A 14,814-nucleotide genomic window follows, 5' to 3' on the forward strand; every position below is an offset into this window, starting at 1 on the left:
TAGCGTCTGTTGATAGGGAATGGATGAGGGTGAGAGGGAACACAGGAAGGAGGGTCTGTCGACAGGGAATGGATGGCGGTGTGAGCGAACACAGGACGGAGGGTCTGTCGACAGGGAAGGGATGGGGTGGGATAGAACACAGGAAGCAGGGTCTATCGATAGGGAAGGGATTAGTTTGAAAGAGAACACAGGAAGGAGGGTCTGTCGATAGGGAAGGGATGAGGGTGAAAGAGAACACAGGAAGGAGGGTCTGTCGATAGGGAAGGGATGGGGGTTGGAGAGAACACAGGAAGGAGGGTCAATCAATAGGGAAGGAATGAGGGTCGGAGAGAACAAAGGAAGGAGGGTCTGTCGTTAGGGACGGGATGAAGGGAAAGAGAACACCGGAAGGAGGGTCTGTCGATGGGGAGAGGCTGAAGGGAAAGAGAACACAGGAAGGAGGGTCTGTCGATAGGGAAGGGAGGAAGGGAAAGAGAACGCAGGAAGGAGGGTCTCTCAACAGGGACGGGATGGGGGTGGGAGAGAACACAGGAAGGAGGGTCTGTCGATACGGAAGGGATGAGGGTGGGAGAGAACACAGGAAGGAGCGTCTGTCGATAGGGAAGGGATGAGGGTGAGAGGGAACACAGGAAGGAGGGTCTGTCGACAGGGAATGGATGGGGGTGTGAGAGAACACAGGACGGAGTGTCTGTCGACAGGGAAGGGATGGGGGTGGGATAGAACACAGGAAGCAGGGTCTGTCGATAGGGAAGGGATTAGTGTGAAAGAGAACACAGGAAGGAGGGTCTGTCGATAGGGAAGGGATGAGGGTGAAAGAGAACACAGGAAGGAGGGTCTGTCGATAGGGAAGGGATGGGGGTGAAGAGAACACAGGAAGGAGGGTCTGTCGACAGGGAAGGGATGAGGGTTGCAGAGAACACAGGAAGGAGCATCAATCGATAGGGAAGGGATGAGGGTGGGAGAGAACAATGGAAGGAGCTTCTGTCGATAGGGAAGGGATGGGGTTGTGAGAGAACACAGGAAGGAGGGTCTGTCGACAAGGAAGGGATGAGGGTGAGAGAGAACACAGGAAGGAGGGTCTGTCGACAGGAAAGGGATGAGGGTGAGAGAGAACACAGGAAGGAGGGTCTGTCGACAGGGAAGGGATGAGGTTGAGAGAGAACACAGGAAGGAGGGTCTGTCGACAGGGAAGGGATGAGGGTGGGAGAGAACACAGGAAGGAGATTCCGTCGACAGGGAAGGGATGAAGGGAAAGAGAAAACAAGAAGGAGGGTCTGTCGACAGGGAAGTGATGAAGGGAAAGAGAACACAGGAAGGAGGGTCTGTCGATAGGGAAAGGGTGAAGGGAAAGAGAACGCAGGAAGGAGCGTGTGTCGATGGGGAAGGGATGAGGGTGGGAGAGAACACAGGAAGGAGTGTCTGTCGATAGGGAAGGAATGAAGGGAAAGTGAACACAGGATAGAGGGTCTGTCGACAGGGATGGGATGGGTTTGGAAGAAAACACAGGAAGGAGGGTCTGTCGACAGGGAAGGGATGGGAGTGGGAGAGAACACAGGAAGGAGGGTCTGTCGACAGGGAACGGATGGGGGTGGGAGAGATCACAGGAAGGAGGTTCTGTCGACAGGCAAGGGATGGGGTGGGGAGAGATCTCAGGAAGAAGCGTCTGTCGACAGGGAAGGCATGGGAGTGGGAGAGAACACAGGAAGGAGGGTCTGTCGACACGGAAGGGATGGGGGTGGGAGAGAACACAGGAATGAGGGCCTGTCGATAGGGAAGTGATGAAGGTAAAGAGAACACAGGAAGGAGGGTCTGTCGACAGGGAAGGGATGTGGGTGAGAGAGAACACAGGAAGGAGCATCTGTCTATAGGGTAGGGATGAGGGTGAGAGAGAACACAGGAAGGAGGTTCTGTTGATCGGGAAGGGATGAGTTTGAGAGAGAACACAGGAAGTAGCGTCTGTCGATAGGGAAGGGATGAGGGTGAGAGGGAACACAGGAAGGAGGGTCTGTCAACAGGGAATGGATGGGGGTGTGAGAGAACACAGGACGGAGTGTCTGTCGACAGGGAAGGGATGGGGGTGGGATAGAACACAGGAAGCAGGGTCTGTCGATAGGGAAGGGATTAGTGTGAAAGAGAACACAGGAAGGAGGGTCTGTCGATAGGGAAGCGATGAGGATGAAAGAGAACACAGGAAGGAGGGTCTGTCGATAGGGAAGGGATGGGAGTGAATAGAACACAGGAAGGAGGGTCCGTCGACCGGTAAGGGATGAGGGTCGGAGAGAAAAAAGGAAGTAGGGTCTGTCGTTAGGGAAGGGATGGGGTGGGAGAGAACACAGGAAGGAGCGTCTTTCGATAGGGAAGGGATTAGTGTGAAAGAGAACACAGGAAGGAGGGTCTGTCGATAGGGAAGGGATGGGGGTGAAGAGAACACAGGAAGGAGGGTCTGTCGACAGGGAAGTGATGGGGGTTGGAGAGAACACAGGAAGGAGGGTCAATCGATAGGGAAGGGATGGGGGTGAAAGAGAGCACAGGAAGGAGGGTCTGTCGATAGGGAAGGGATGGGGGTGAAGAGAACACAGGATGGAGGGTCAATCGATAGGGAAGGGATGAGGTTCGGAGAGAAAAAAGGAAGTAGGGTCTGTCGTTAGGGAAGGGATGGGGGTGGGAGAGAACACAGGAAGGAGGGTTTGTCGACAGGGAAGGGATGGGGTGGGAGAGAACACAGGAAGGAGCGTCTGTCGATCGGGAAGTGATGTGGGTGGGCGAAAACACAGGAAGGTGAGTGTGCCGATGGGGAAGGGATGGGGGTGGGTGAGAACACGGGAAGGAGCGTCTGTCGATAGCGAAGGGATGGGGGTGGGTGAGAACACGGGAAGGAGCGTCTGTTGACAGGGAAGGGATGGGGGTGGGAGAGAACACAGGAAGGAGGGTCTGTCGATAATGAAGGGATGGGGGTGGGAGAGAACACAGGAAGGAGGGTCTGTCGACAGGGAAGGGATGGGGGTGGGAGAGAACACAGGAAGGAGTTTCTATCGACAGGGAAGGGATGGGGTGGGGAGAGAACACAGGAAGGAGCGTCTGTCGACAGGGAAGAATGGGAGTGGGAGGGAACACTGAAGGAGGGTCTGTCGACAGGTACGGGATGGGGGAGGGAAAGAACACAGGAAGGTGGGCCAGTCGATAGGGAAGGGATGAATGGAAAGTACACACAGGAAGGAGGGTCTGTCGATAGGTAAGGAATGGGGGTGGGAGAGAACATAGGAAGGAGGGTCTGTCGATAATAAAGGGATGGGGGTGGGAGAGAACACAGGAAGGAGGGTCTGTCGACAGGGAAGGGATGTGGGTGGGAGAGAACACAGGAAGGAGGGTCTGTCGATAATGAAGGGATAGGGGTGGGAGAGAACACAGGAAGGAGGGTCTGTCGATAATGAAGGGATGGGGGTGGGAGAGAACACAGGAAGGAGGGTCTGTCGATAATGAAGGGATAGGGGTGGGAGAGAACACAGGAAGGAGGGTCTGTCGATAATGAAGGGATAGGGGTGGGAGAGAACACAGGAAGGGGGTTCTGTCGACAGGGAAGGGATGGGGGTGGGTGAGAACACAGGAAGGAGGGTCTGTCGACAGGAAACGGATGGGGGTGGGAGCGAACTCAGGAAGGGGGTCTGTCGACAGGGAAGGGATGGGGGTGGGTGAGAACACAGGAAGGAGGGTCTGTCGACAGGGAACGGATGGGTGTGCGGGAGAACACAGGAAGGAGGGTCTGTCGACAGGGAAGGGATGGGGGAGGGAAAGAACACAGGAAGGTGGGCCAGTCGATAGGGAAAGGATGAATGGAAAGTAAACACAGGAAGGAGAGTCTGTGGATAGGGAAGGGAGGGAGGGAAAGAGAACACAGGAAGGAAGGTCTGTCGACGGGGAAGGGATTGGGATGGGAGAAAACACAGGAAGGAGGGTCTGTCGACAGGGAAGTGATGGGGGTGGGAGAGAACTCAGGAAGGGGGGTCTGTCGATAGGGAAAGGATGAATGGAAAGTGAACACAGGAAGGAAGGTCTGTCGATAGGGATGGGAGGGAGGGAAAGAGAACACAGGAAGGAGGGTCTGTCGACAGGGAAGGAATGGGGGTGGGAGAGAACACAGGAAGGAGGTTCTGTCGATAGGGAAGAATGGGAGTGGGAGAGAACACTGTAGGAGGGTCTGTCGATAGGGAAGGGATGAAGGGAAAGTAAACACAGGAAGGAGGGTCTGTGGATAGGGAAGGGAGGGAGGGAAAGAGAACACAGGAAGGAGGGTCTGTCGATAGGGAAGGAATGGGGGTGGGAGAGAACAGAGGAAGGAGTTTCTGTCGACAGGGAAGGGATGTGGGTGGGAGAGAACACAGGAAGGAGGGTCTGTCTACAGGAAAGTGATGGGGGTGGGAGAGAACTCAGGAAGGAGGGTCTGTCGACAGGGAAGGGAGGGACGGAAAGAAAAACAGGAAGGAGGGTCTGTCGACAGGGAAGGGATGAGGGTGGGGAGAGATCAAAGGAAGGAGCGTCTGTCGACAGGGAAGAATGGGAGTGGGAGAGAACACAGGAAGGAGGTTCTGTCGATAGGGAAGGGAGGGAGGGAATGAGAACACAGGAAGGAGGGTCTGTCGACAGGGAAGGGAGGAAGGGAAAGAGAACACAGGAAGGAGGGTCTGTCGACAGGGAAGGGATGGGGGTGGGAGAGAACACAGGAAGGAGGGTCTGTCGACAGGGAAGGGATGGGGGTGGGGAGAGATCAAAGGAAGGAGCGTCTGTCGACAGGGAAGAATGGGAGTGGGAGAGAACACAGGAAGAAGGGTCTGTCGACAGGAAAGGGATGAGGGTGAGAGAGAACACAGGAAGGAGGGTCTGTCGATAGGGAAGGGATGAGGGTGAGAGAGAACACAGGAAGGAGGGTCTGTCGATAGGGAAGGGATGAGGGTGAGAGAGAACACAGGAAGGAGGGTCTGTCGACAGTGAAGGGATGTGGGTGGGAGAGAGCACAGGAAGGAGTTTCTGTCGACAGGGAAGGGATGTGGGTGGGAGAGAGCACAGGAAGGAGGGTCTGTCGACAGGGAAGGGTTGGGGATGGGAGAGAACACAGGAAGGAGTTTCTGTCGACAGGTAAGGGATGGGGGTGGGAGAGAACACAGGAAGGAGGGCCTGTCGATTGGGAAGGGATGAAGTGAAAGTGAACACAGGAAGGAGGTTCTGTCGATAGGGAAGGGATGGGGGTGGCAGAGAACACAGGAAGCAGCGTCTTTCGATAGGGAAGAGAAGGGGATGGGATAGAACACAGGAAGGGGGGTCTGTCGATAGGGAAGGGATGTTGGTGGGAGAGAACACAGGAAGGAGGGTCGGTCGACAGGGTAGGGATGGGGGTGGGAGAGAACACAGGAAGGGGGGTCTGTAGATAGGGAACGGATGTGGGTGGGAGAGAACACAGGGAGGAGGTTCTGTCGACAGGCAAGGGATGGTGTGGGGAGAGATCACAGGAAGGAGCGACTGTCGACAGGCAAGGCAAGGGAATGGGAGAGAACACAGGAAGGATGGTCTGTCAACAGGAAGGGATGGGGGTGGGAGAAAACACAGGATGGAGGGTCTGTCAACAGGGAAGGGATGGGGGTGGGAGAGAACACAGGAAGGAGGGTCTGTTGACAGGGAAGGGATGGGGGTGGGAGAGAACACAGGAAGGAGGGTCTGTCGACAGGGAACGGATGGGGGTGGGAGAGTACACAGGAAAGAGGGCCTGTCGATTGGGACGGGATGAAGGGAAAGTGAACACAGGAAGGAGGGTCTGTCGATAGGGAAGGGAGGGAGGGAAAGAGAACACAGGAAGGAGGGTCTGTCGACAGGAAAGGGATGGGGTGGGAGAGAACACAGGAAGGTGGTTCTGTCGATAGGGAAGGGAGGGAGGGAAAGAGAACACAGGAACGAGGGTCTTTCGACTGGGAAGTGATGAAGGGAAAGAGAACACAGGAAGGAGGGTCTGTAGATAGGGAAGGGATGAAGGGAAAGAGTGCACAGGAAGGAGTGTCTGTCCACAGGGAAGGGATGAGGGTGAAGAGAACACAGGAAGGAGGGTCTGTCGATAGGGAAGGGACGGGGTTGGGAGAGAACACAGGAAGGAGCGTTTGTCGACAGGGAAGGGATGGGGGTGGGAGAGAACACAGGAAGGAGGGTCTGTCGACAGGGAAGGGATGGGTGTTGGAGAGAACACAGTAAGGAGGGACTGTCGATAGGGAAGGGATGAGGGTGAAAGAGAACACAGTAAGGATGGTCTGTCGATAGGGAAGTCATGAGGGTGAAAGAGAACACAGGAAGGAGGTTCTGTTGATAGGGAAGGGATGAGGGTGAAGGAGAACACAGGAAGGAGGGTCTGTCGATAGGGAAGGGATAGGGTTGAAAAGAACACAGGAAGGAGGGTCTGTCGAAGTTGAAGGGATGGGGTTGGGAGAGAACACAGGAAGGAGGGACTGTCGACAGGGAAAGGATGGGGCTGGGAGAGAACACAGGAAGGAGGGTCTGTCGATAGGGAAGGGATGGGGGTGAAGAGAACACAGGAAGGAGGGTCTGTCGATAGGGAAATGACGGGGCTGGCAGAGACCACAGGAAGGAGCGTTTGTCGACAGGGTAGGAATGGGGGTGAAGAGAAACAGGAAGGAGGGTCAGTCGATAGGGAAGGGACGGGGTTGGGAGAGAACACAGGAAGGAGGGTCTGTCGATAGGGAAGGAATGCGGGTGAAAGAAAACACATGAAGGCGGTTCTGTTGATAAGGAAGGAATGAGGGTGAAAGAGAACACAGGAAGGAGGGTCTGTCGATAGGGAAGGGATGGGGGTGAAGAGAACACAGCAAGGAGGGTCTGTCTACAGGGAAGGGATGGGGGTGAAGAGAACACAGGAAGGAGGCTCTGTCGATAGGTAAGGGATGGGGGTGGGAGAGAACACAGGAAGGAGGGTATGTCGATAGGTAAGGGATGGGGGTGGGAGAGAACACAGGAAGGAGGGTCTGTCGACAGGGAAGGGATGGGTGTTGGAGAGAACACAGTAAGGAGGGACTGTCGATAGGGAAGGGATGAGGGTGAAAGAGAACACAGTAAGGATGGTCTGTCGATAGGGAAGGGATGAGGGTGAAAAAAAACAAATGAAGGAGGTTCTGTTGATAGGGAAGGGATAGGGTTGAAAAGAACACAGGAAGGAGGGTCTGTCGAAGTTGAAGGGATGGGGTTGGGAGAGAACACAGGAAGGAGGGTCTGTCAACAGGGAAAGGATGGGCTGGGAGAGAACACAGGAAGGAGGGTCTGTCGACAGGGAAAGGATGGGGCTGGGAGAGAACACAGGAAGGAGGGTCTGTCGACAGGGAAGTGATAAAGGGAAAGAGAACACAGGAAGGAGGGTCTGTCGACAGGGAAAGGATGAAGGGAAACAACACAGGAAGGAGGGATGTCGATATGGAAGGGATGAAGGGAAAGAGAACAGAGGAAGTAGGGTGTGTCCATAGGGACGGGAAAAGGGAAAGAGAACACAGGAAGGAGGGTCTGTCGACAGGGCAGGGATGAGGGTGAGGGAGAACATGAAGGAGGGTCTGTCGATAGGGAAGGGATGTGGGTGAGAGAGAGTACAGGAAGGAGCGTCTGTCGATAGGGAAGGGATGAGTTGAGAGAGAACACAGGAAGGAGGGTCTGTCGATAGGGAAGGGATGAGGGTGAGGGAGAACACAAGAAGGAGCGTCTGTCGGTAGGGAAGGGATGAGGGTGAGAGAGAACACAGGAAGGAGGGTCTGTCGACAGGGAAGGGATGAGGGTGAGAGAGAACACAGGACGGAGGGTCTGTAAACAGGGAAGGGATGGGGGTGGGAGAGAACACAGGAAGGCGGGTCTGTTGATAAGGAAGGGATGAGAGTGGGAGAGAACACAGGATGGAGCGTCTCTCGATAGGGAAGGGATGGGGGTGAAGAGAACACAGGAAGGAGGCTCTGTCGATAGGTAAGGGATGGGGGTGGGAGAGAACACAGGAAGGAGGGTCTGTCGATAGAGAAGGGATGAAGGGAAAGAGTGCACAGGAAGGAGTGTCTGTCCACAGGGAAGGGATGAGGGTGAAGAGAACACAGGAAGGAGTGTCTGTCGACAGGGAAGGGATGGGTGTTGGAGAGAACACAGTAAGGAGGGACTGTCGATAGGGAAGGGATGAGGGTGAAAGAGAACACAGTAAGGATGGTCTGTCGATAGGGAAGTCATGAGGGTGAAAGAGAGCACAGGAAGGAGGGTCTGTCGATAGGGAAGGGATGGGGGTGAAGGGAACACAGCAAGGAGGGTCTGTCGACAGGGAAGGGATGGGGGTGAAGAGAACACAGGAAGGAGGCTCTGTCGATAGGTAGGAATGGGGGTGGGAGAGAACACAGGAAGGAGGGTATGTCGATAGGGAAGGGATGAAGGTGAAAGAGAACACAGTAAGGATGGTCTGTCGATAGGGAAGCCATGAGGGTGAAAGAGAACACAGGAAGGAGGTTCTGTTGATAGGGAAGGGATGAGGGTGAAGGAGAACACAGGAAGGAGGGTCTGTCGATAGGGAAGGGATAGGGTTGAAAAGAACACAGGAAGGAGGGTCTGTCGAAGTTGAAGGGATGGGGTTGGGAGAGAACACAGGAAGGAGGGACTGTCGACAGGGAAAGGATGGGGCTGGGAGAGAACACAGGAAGGAGGGTCTGTCGATAGGGAAGGGACGGGGCTGGCAGAGACCACAGGAAGGAGCGTTTGTCGACAGGGTAGGAATGGGGGTGAAGAGAAACAGGAAGGAGGGTCAGTCGATAGGGAAGGAACGGGGTTGGGAGAGAACACAGGAAGGAGGGTCTGTCGATAGGGAAGGAATGCGGGTGAAAGAAAACACATGAAGGCGGTTCTGTTGATAAGGAAGGAATGAGGGTGAAAGAGAACACAGGAAGGAGGGTCTGTCGATAGGGAAGGGATGGGGGTGAAGAGAACACAGCAAGGAGGGTCTGTCTACAGGGAAGGGATGGGGGTGAAGAGAACACAGGAAGGAGGCTCTGTCGATAGGTAAGGGATGGGGGTGGGAGAGAACACAGGAAGGAGGGTATGTCGATAGGTAAGGGATGGGGGTGGGAGAGAACACAGGAAGGAGGGTCTGTCGACAGGGAAGGGATGGGTGTTGGAGAGAACACAGTAAGGAGGGACTGTCGATAGGGAAGGGATGAGGGTGAAAGAGAACACAGTAAGGATGGTCTGTCGATAGGAAAGGGATGAGGGTGAAAAAAAACAAATGAAGGAGGTTCTGTTGATAGGGAAGGGATAGGGTTGAAAAGAACACAGGAAGGAGGGTCTGTCGAAGTTGAAGGGATGGGGTTGGGAGAGAACACAGGAAGGAGGGTCTGTCAACAGGGAAAGGATGGGCTGGGAGAGAACACAGGAAGGAGGGTCTGTCGACAGGGAAAGGATGGGGCTGGGAGAGAACACAGGAAGGAGGGTCTGTCGACAGGGAAGTGATAAAGGGAAAGAGAACACAGGAAGGAGGGTCTGTCGACATTGAAAGGATGAAGGGAAACAACACAGGAAGGAGGGATGTCGATATGGAAGGGATGAAGGGAAAGAGAACAGAGGAAGTAGGGTGTGTCCATAGGGACGGGAAAAGGGAAAGAGAACACAGGAAGGAGGGTCTGTCGACAGGGCAGGGATGAGGGTGAGGGAGAACATGAAGGAGGGTCTGTCGATAGGGAAGGGATGTGGGTGAGAGAGAACACAGGAAGGAGGGTCTGTCGACAGGGAAGGGATGAGGGTGAGAGAGAACACAGGACGGAGGTTCTGTAAACAGGGAAGGGATGGGGGTGGGAGAGAACACAGGAAGGCGGGTCTGTTGATAAGGAAGGGATGAGAGTGGGAGAGAACACAGGATGGAGCGTCTCTCGATAGGGAAGGGATGGGGGTGAAGAGAACACAGGAAGGAGGCTCTGTCGATAGGTAAGGGATGGGGGTGGGAGAGAACACAGGAAGGAGGGTCTGTCGATAGAGAAGGGATGAAGGGAAAGAGTGCACAGGAAGGAGTGTCTGTCCACAGGGAAGGGATGAGGGTGAAGAGAACACAGGAAGGAGGGTCTGTCGATAGGGAAGGGACGGGGTTGGGAGAGAACACAGGAAGGAGCGTTTGTCGACATGGAAGGGATGGGGGTGGGAGAGAACACAGGAAGGAGGGTCTGTCGACAGGGAAGGGATGGGTGTTGGAGAGAACACAGTAAGGAGGGTCTGTCGATAGGGAAGGGATGAGGGTGAAAGAGAACACAGTAAGGATGGTCTGTCGATAGGGAAGTCATGAGGGTGAAAGAGAACACAGGAAGGAGGGTCTGTCGATAGGGAAGGGATGAGGGTGAAAGAAAACAAATGAAGGAGGTTCTGTTGATAGGGAAGGGATGAGGGTGAAGGAGAACACAGGAAGGAGGGTCTGTCGATAGGGAAGGGATTGGGGTGAAAAGAACACAGGAAGGATGGTCTGTCGAAGTTGAAGGGATGGGATTGGGAGAGAACACAGGAAGGAGGTTCTGTTGACAGAGAAGGGATTGGTGTGGGAGAGAACACAGGAAGGAGCGTCTGTCGATAGGGAAGGGATTGGTGTGGGAGAGAACACAGGAAGGAGGGTCTGTCGATAGGGAAAGGGTGAAGGGAAAGAGAACACAGGAAGGCGGGTCTGTCGATAAGGAAGGGATGAGGGTGGGACAGAACACAGGAAGGAGGGTCTGTCGATGGGGAAGGGATGGGGGTGGGAGAGAACACAGGAAGGAGGGTCTGTTGACAGGGAACGGATGGGGGTGGGAGAGAACACAGGAAGGAGGTTCTGTCGACAGGCAAGGGATGGGGTGGGGGGGGATCACAGGAAGGAGCGTCTGTCGACAGGGAAGGCATGGGAGTGGGAGGGAACACAGGAAGGAGGGTCTGTCGATAGGGAAGGGATGAGGGTGGGAGAGAACAAAGGAAGGAGCGTCTGTTGATAGGGAAGGGATGGGGGTGGGAGAGAACACAGGAAGGAGGGTCTGTCGATAGGGAAGGGATTGGGGTGGGAGAGAACACAGGAAGGAGGGTCTGTCGACAGGGAAGGGATGGGGTTGGGATAGAACACAGGAAGGACCGTCTGTCGACAGGGATGGTACGTGGGTGGGAGAGAACACAGGAAGGAGGGTCTGTCGATAGGGAAAGGATGAAGGGAAAGAGAACACAGGAAGGACGGATGTCGATAAGGAAGGGATGAAGGGTAAGAGAACAGAGGAAGGAGGGTCTGTCTATAGGGAAGGGATGAAGGGAAAGATAACACAGGAAGGAGGGTCTGTCGACAGGGAAGGGATGAAGGGAAAGAGAACACAGGAAGGAGGGATGTCGATAAGGAAGGGATGAGGGTCGTAGAGAACAGAGGAAGGAGGGTCTGTCGTTAGGGAAGGGATGAAGGGAAAGAGAACACAGAAAGGATGGTCTGTCGACAGGGAAGTGATGAAGGGAAAGAGAACACCGGAAGGAGGGTCTGTCGATAGGGAGATGCTGAAGGGAAAGAGAACACAGGCAGGAGGGTCTGTCGATAGGGAAGGGAGGAAGGGAAAGAGAACGCAGGAGGAGGGTCTCTCGACAGGGAATGGATGGGGGTGGGAGAGAACACAGGAAGGAGGTTCTGTCGATAAGGAAGGGATGAGGGTGGGAGAGAACACAGGAAGGAGCGTCTGTCGATAGGGAAGGGATGAGGGTGAGAGGGAACACAGGAAGGAGGGTCTGTCGACAGGGAATGGATGGGGGTGTGAGAGAACACAGGACGGAGGGTCTGTCGAAAGGGAAGGGATGGGGGTGGGATAGAACACAGGAAGCAGGGTCTGTCGATAGGGAAGGGATGGGGGTGAAGAGAACACAGGAAGGAGGGTCTGTCGACATGGAAGGGATTGGTGTGGGAGAGAACACAGGAAGGAGCGTCTGTCGATAGGGAAGGGATTGGGGTGTGAGAGAACACAGGAAGGAGGGTCTGTCGATAGGGAAAGGGTGAAGGGAAAGAGAACACAGGAAGGAGGGTCTGTCGATAGGGAAGGGAGGAAGGGAAAGAGAACACAGGAAGGAGGGTCTGTCGATAGGGAAGGGATGAGGGTGAAAGAGAACACAGGAAGGAGGGTCTGTCGATAGGGAAGGGATGGGGGTGAAGAGAACACAGGAAGGAGGGTCTGTCGATAGGTAAGGGATGGGGGTGGGAGAGAACACAGGAAGGAGGGTCTGTCGATAGAGAAGGGATGAAGGGAAAGAGTGCACAGGAAGGAGTGTCTGTCCACAGGGAAGGGATGAGGGTGAAGAGAACACAGGAAGGAGGGTCTTTAGATAGGGAAGGGACGGTGTTGGGAGAGAACACAGGAAGGAGCGTTTGTCGACAGGGAAGGGATGGTGGTAGGAGAGAACACAGGAAGCAGGGTCTGTCGATAGGGAAGGGATTAGTGTGAAAGAGAACACAGGAAGGAGGGTCTGTCGATAGGGAAGGGATGAGGGTGAAAGAGAACACAGGAAGGAGGGTCTGTCGATAGGGAAGGGATGGGGGTGAAGAGAACACAGGAAGGAGGGTCTGTCGACAGGGAAGGGATGAGGGTTGCAGAGAACACAGGAAGGAGGGTCTGTCGACATGGAAGGGATTGGTGTGGGAGAGAACACAGGAAGGAGCGTCTGTCGATAGGGAAGGGATTGGGGCGTGAGAGAACACAGGATGGAGGGTCTGTCGATAGGGAAAGGGTGAAGGGAAAGAGAACATAGGAAGGAGGGTCTGTCGATAGGGAAGGGATGAGGGTGAAAGAGAACACAGGAAGGAGGGTCTGTCGATAGGGAAGGGATGGGGGTGAAGGAGAACACAGGAAGGAGGGTCTGTCAACAGGAAGGGATGGGGGTGGGAGAAAACACAGGATGGAGGGTCTGTCAACAGGGAAGGGATGGGGGTGGGAGAGAACACAGGAAGGAGGGTCTGTTGACAGGGAAGGGATGGGGGTGGGAGAGAACACAGGAAGGAGGGTCTGTCGACAGGGAACGGATGGGGGTGGGAGAGAACACAGGGAGGATGTTCTGTCGACAGGCAAGGGATGGTGTGGGGAGAGATCACAGGAAGGAGCGACTGTCGACAGGCAAGGCAAGGGAGTGGGAGAGAACACAGGAAGGAGGGTCTGTCGACAGGGAAGGGATGGGGGTGGGAGAGTACACAGGAAAGAGGGCCTGTCGATTGGGACGGGATGAAGGGAAAGTGAACACAGGAAGGAGGGTCTGTCGATAGGGAAGGGAGGGAGGGAAAGAGAACACAGGAAGGAGGGTCTGTCGACAGGAAAGGGATGGGGTGGGAGAGAACACAGGAAGGAGGTTCTGTCGATAGGGAAGGGAGGGAGGGAAAGAGAACACAGGAACGAGGGTCTTTCGACTGGGAAGTGATGAAGGGAAAGAGAACACAGGAAGGAGGGTCTGTAGATAGGGAAGGGATGAAGGGAAAGAGTGCACAGGAAGGAGTGTCTGTCCACAGGGAAGGGATGAGGGTGAAGAGAACACAGGAAGGAGGGTCTGTCGATAGGGAAGGGACGGGGTTGGGAGAGAACACAGGAAGGAGCGTTTGTCGACAGGGAAGGGATGGGGGTGGGAGAGAACACAGGAAGGAGGGTCTGTCGACAGGGAAGGGATGGGTGTTGGAGAGAACACAGTAAGGAGGGACTGTCGATAGGGAAGGGATGAGGGTGAAAGAGAACACAGTAAGGATGGTCTGTCGATAGGGAAGTCATGAGGGTGAAAGAGAGCACAGGAAGGAGGGTCTGTCGATAGGGAAGGGATGGGGATGAAGGGAACACAGCAAGGAGGGTCTGTCGACAGGGAAGGGATGGGGGTGAAGAGAACACAGGAAGGAGGCTCTGTCGATAGGTAGGAATGGGGGTGGGAGAGAACACAGGAAGGAGGGTATGTCGATAGGGAAGGGATGAAGGTGAAAGAGAACACAGTAAGGATGGTCTGTCGATAGGGAAGTCATGAGGGTGAAAGAGAACACAGGAAGGAGGTTCTGTTGATAGGGAAGGGATGAGGGTGAAGGAGAACACAGGAAGGAGGGTCTGTCGATAGGGAAGGGATAGGGTTGAAAAGAACACAGGAAGGAGGGTCTGTCGAAGTTGAAGGGATGGGGTTGGGAGAGAACACAGGAAGGAGGGACTGTCGACAGGGAAAGGATGGGGCTGGGAGAGAACACAGGAAGGAGGGTCTGTCGATAGGGAAGGGATGGGGGTGAAGAGAACACAGGAAGGAGGGTCTGTCGATAGGGAAATGACGGGGCTGGCAGAGACCACAGGAAGGAGCGTTTGTCGACAGGGTAGGAATGGGGGTGAAGAGAAACAGGAAGGAGGGTCAGTCGATAGGGAAGGGACGGGGTTGGGAGAGAACACAGGAAGGAGGGTCTGTCGATAGGGAAGGAATGCGGGTGAAAGAAAACACATGAAGGCGGTTCTGTTGATAAGGAAGGAATGAGGGTGAAAGAGAACACAGGAAGGAGGGTCTGTCGATAGGGAAGGGATGGGGGTGAAGAGAACACAGCAAGGAGGGTCTGTCTACAGGGAAGGGATGGGGGTGAAGAGAACACAGGAAGGAGGCTCTGTCGATAGGTAAGGGATGGGGGTGGGAGAGAACACAGGAAGGAGGGTATGTCGATAGGTAAGGGATGGGGGTGGGAGAGAACACAGGAAGGAGGGTCTGTCGACAGGGAAGGGATGGGTGTTGGAGAGAACACAGTAAGGAGGGACTGTCGATAGGGAAGGGATGAGGGTGAAAGAGAAC

Source organism: Carcharodon carcharias, chromosome 23, assembly GCF_017639515.1.
Source record: "Carcharodon carcharias isolate sCarCar2 chromosome 23, sCarCar2.pri, whole genome shotgun sequence".
NCBI classification, from domain to species: domain Eukaryota; kingdom Metazoa; phylum Chordata; class Chondrichthyes; order Lamniformes; family Lamnidae; genus Carcharodon; species Carcharodon carcharias.